Raw genomic sequence first — 4620 nt, 5'->3', positions numbered from 1 at the left:
GGGGAGTAATTGAACTGCTGTCAGAGAGTGTGTAATTGAACTGAGTATTGTTGAAGTCGAGCACGTGAGACGTTCGTTGAGAATTATAGCGCGACTGTTGAAATTAATTGTATCGCAAAGTTATATTCGGAAAGAATGAGCCAGTTTTATTTAAGAAAGGACTTGTGTCGCTAAAGTTTCGTCAGAACGAATTTACGGAAAATTAACTAACGAACGGAGACGTAACAGATCTAATAAAAATTGAGAAGGTTAAAGGTTAAATGTCATTAAAGAATCTAACAGGCTATTAGCTGTTAAGTAATAGGTTTTTAATTAAATTATTTCGGGATTTGTAAATAATTCAGACTTTCACAGATTTACTAATATATTTATATGTGAAATAAAAAGAACTTCAACAATTACTGGATTCTAGTTTATCAGGTTGCTTTTCTTCAAGATAATTATTTATGACAAGCAATCTATCTCAAAACAACTGATCCAAAGTTGACTTTCCATAATTGTTTGTTTTATTTTTTGAATTTCGCACAAAGCTACACGAGGGCTATCTGCGCTAGCCGTCCCTAATTTAGCAGTGTAAGACTAGAGTGAAAGCAGCTAGTCATCAGCACCCACCGCCAACTCTTGGGCTACTATTTTACCAACGAATAGTGGGATAGACCGTCACTATATATCGCCCCCACGGCTGAAAGGGCAAGCATGTTTGATGAGAAGGGAATTTGAACCCGCGACTTTCTATGAAAGTCTAATTCTGGCGAAGTAGTTGTAGATGAAACAAAAGGTTCCTCTTATAAGTTTGCCAAAAAGAACACGTGAAAAATAACATCATTTACGTGACATTTTATAAGGTATCATTTCTACATATTATTTAACCTGAAAGATTATCAAAGCTGGATTTCAATACCATAAACACACTTATATAATCAACCAAAGGCAGTTTAGAAGGGAGGGGCGAGGCAAAGGGGGTCAACTGCTCCGGGCGCCCGATTAAAAAAATGAATCAACACTGGATGTGTCATGAAAAACATATGTTTAGAATTGTCATTACGACAATAGCGATTTGACTCTTTTCATAAAAAACTTATTATTTTATAATTTTTCAATAACGCGTTTTTCTTCAATAAATATTTCCTCGGCCATTTAAAACAAAATTATTTGTCATAAATTTATATAAACTTGAAAAATTTCTTGTAATTACATTATATTTATCATAAATATTACAATTAGTATTTTGAATGTTAGCTACTCATCATTTGTGTTTGTGTACTGCTCAAATTGTAGTTAATAAAAAGTGAATTGTATTTGACATATTTCCATAATTCAGTCCTAAGCCCCCACCTCACCCTACAAAATTTGCCTCGGGCTCCTCAAGTCCTTAATTCAGCCCTATAACCAGCCAGTTAATACGAATTTCTTATTCTATATACATTGAATTGCCCATATGTTATGACAAAATATTTGGAAAAACTAAAGTTGACCTTCTTCAAATATTAAAAATAAAAAGACGCGAAAAGACCAGGACTTCTTACTAAACTAGTAACATATAATATCTAAAATTAATCACCAAATATTTTTATAAAAAACATATTTTAACTTAATATATTTTACAACTTACACAATAATCATGACAACAAATAAAACAAGGTTTAAAACATGCTTTTCCCCCTAATAACTTATGAACCAGTTTTTTTAATGATGCAATGACTCGGCTAAAACTTTAAAACAGTTTTTTTTTTTCTTTTAAATTACAAGCGTTTGTTTGTTTTGAATTTTGCGCAAAGCTACACGAGGGCTATCTGCGCTAGCCGTCCCTAGTTTAGCAGTGTAAGACTAGAGGGAAGGCACCACCCACCGCCAACTCTTGGGCTACTCTTTTACCAACGAATAATGGAATTGACCGTCACATTATAACGCCCCCACAGCTGAAAGGGCGAGCATGTTTGGTGTGACGGGGATTAGAACCCTCGATCCTCAGATTGCGAGTCGAGCGCCTTAACCACCTGGCCATGCCGGGCCAAAAGTACAAGAGAAAAGTCACAATTGGTTTCGAACGACTGTTAAAGACATCGATACAGTTGACTACGATATCTAAGGTAAAATCTTAAGATAAAGGCTTTGTCCCCTTGCTAGTTTTTTATTCCTTTTTTTACCCTAAGGATATATAAACAAATATTAAATTACCTTAACCTCACCTTATTGGTTTCAGTTTTAAATATCTTATTAATCCTTCGACTTACAATCGCTACAGGGAATTTCAACAATTAAAACTCAACTATATAATACAACAATATCAAGTTATATTAACTGATTCAGTATTCACTTAACAATCATAACAAAATAATGAAGCAACATTATTGGCCATCTTTGTACAATTAAAAACAAAACATATATTCTTAAAAATGTAAATATACATGGGCTGATCAGAAATAGACCACACTTGATATTTTCTTTCGTTTTCATGAAAAACAAAAGAAAAACGCCCTAACTTTCTTGGAAGAGCGAGCAGGAACAACGTAAACACCTGCAAACAGACCGTCGTTACTTTTCCCCAGCTGAATCCAGACCAGGCAGGTTTCTACCAGTCCTTGTTTTTTTTTCCATTTTAGTTGACACGATTGTCTGTGCGTCGTTTGATATGGATCAGTTGTTTGTTTGTTCTCTTTGCGAAAGGGCCGACGTAATTAAAAATTACAATAAGCGGTTATTATAAAACACTCTGACAGTAAATATTATATAATTTATATTACGAAATATTTTTTTTCTTCTTTTACTAACTACGTGTGCCTGTAAAATTTATTATTTTACTCACTTTTTAAAGTTTTAATAGAACGTCTTCGTGGACGAATTTTTATTTGTAATTATATACATTTACTTTGAAGAAAATTTGAAATGTTATCGTGAACAGCAAAACCTATGGTGGGCATTCCTTCAAAATACTAAAATAATACGTATATATACAGGAAGTCTATAAAGTATAATACTAGCAACTTTAGTTTGTACAATATCCTCCATAACTTTGCAAGTAACAGCAACAACAAAAAACAACATGGGACCTTTGGTCCACCTCGGTCGTCCCATCCTCTAACCTAAACTAAAACTATATATATATATATATATATATATATAAACTTAAAGCCAGCCCTTATCATTTTTATGCTTATCAAGCTTTCTATTAAATTTCCTGCCTCCACAGTATCCGACGGCAACCCATTCCAAACAACAACCACCCTGTTAGAAAACTAAAACTAGTCTTAGCCGAAGGTGACTCCTACCCTGTCAAAACGTGGTGTTACTTTTTCAACTATTGTGAGATAGAAAAATATTTTAATATGCATATTAAAAAATGTATATGTGTCCATCAAGAAGTATATTTATTTGGGTAAATCAAACTTGTTGTTTTTTTGTATGTCAGATCAAGGGTATATTAACAAACTTGATAAAATTCTGCATTTTAGTTATAGGCCTACATATGTTAATATTTAACAAGGATATTTTATCGAGAATAAAACGCGGAAAAGGCTTACCTTTCTCGGGAAGTTGCTTCTCAAGCTTGCAGCGCTGAATAATGTATCCTACTGTGAGAACTTTTCGAAAGCCTCAGAGGGTTAGTATAAAATGAATCATCTCGATAACGATTAGCGCTTTTGTTTACAATAGGTGTGTTTATGACGTAAATTAAACTACCTAGAATGCAAAATATAAGTTACTTGATTTGCCGAACTAAGGATTTTATGAAAGCTAATTATTAACTCTCAAGTTAAGATATGTTTACACATATCTTTCGTCACCGGTGGAGTTCGCATATTATAACATCTCTCTCTCTCTCTCCGGATCGGGATTTAGGTCTTTTGTGACCTAAGAGGGTCAGGTTCGTGGGGACCTCTTCTTCCATGTTGAATATTTGTTTGTTACTTGAACTTCGCGCAAATGTACTCGAGGGATATTTGCGTCAACCGTTCCTAATTTCGAAGGGATAAACTAGACAGAAAAAAAGCTTGCCAGCACTACCCACCGCCTACTCTTGAGCTGCTCTTTTAAAGGGTTTTATGTTGTGTTATTGTATTTTAAAGGGTTTTATGTTGTATTATTGTATTTTAAAGGATTTTATATTGTATTATTGTATTTTAATGATATTTATGTTGTGTTATTGTAATTTAAAGGATTTTATGTTGTGTTATTGTAGTTTAAAGTGGATTATATTGTGTTATTGTAATTTAAATTATTTTATGTTGTGTTATTGTAATTTAAAGTGGATTATATTGTGTTCTTGTAATTTAAAGGTTTTTATATTGTGTTATTGTAATTTGAAGGGTTTTATGTTGTGATATTGTAATTTAAAGTGGATTATATTGTGTTATTGTAGTTTAAAGGTTTTTATGTTATTATTATAGTCTAAAGGGTTTTATGTTGTGTTATTGTAATTTAAAGGGTTTTATGTTGTGTTATTGTAATTTGAAGGGTTTTATGTTATTATTATAGTCTAAAGGGTTTTATGTTGTGTTACTGTAATTTAAAGGGTTTTATGTTATTATTATAGTCTAAAGGGTTTTATGTTGTGTTACTGTAATTTAAAGGGTTTTATGTTATTATTATAGTCTAAAGGGTTTTATGTTGTGTTACTGT

General features: G+C 32.5%; 1 protein-coding gene across 4 annotated transcripts in view; it reads right to left on the bottom strand.

The window, feature by feature from the left end:
- The window catches only part of LOC106466794 (uncharacterized family 31 glucosidase KIAA1161-like), a 30983-nt gene that overhangs the window by 15754 nt on the left and 10609 nt on the right, over positions 1 to 4620 (bottom strand). Inside the window, exon 1 of one of the 4 annotated variants that reach the window (XM_022394883.1) lies at positions 3522 to 4008. The exons of the other annotated variants lie outside the window; for them this stretch is intronic. The gene's annotated coding sequence lies outside the window, so the exon portion shown is untranslated. Of the gene's footprint in view, positions 1 to 3521; positions 4009 to 4620 lie in introns of those variants that run through there. 4 annotated transcript variants of the gene reach the window in all.

Source organism: Limulus polyphemus, unplaced genomic scaffold, assembly GCF_000517525.1.
Source record: "Limulus polyphemus unplaced genomic scaffold, Limulus_polyphemus-2.1.2 Scaffold2382, whole genome shotgun sequence".
Classification (NCBI taxonomy): domain Eukaryota; kingdom Metazoa; phylum Arthropoda; class Merostomata; order Xiphosura; family Limulidae; genus Limulus; species Limulus polyphemus.
Note: the sequence above shows the minus strand (reverse complement) of the source record. Positions and strands in the feature narration are given on the sequence as shown.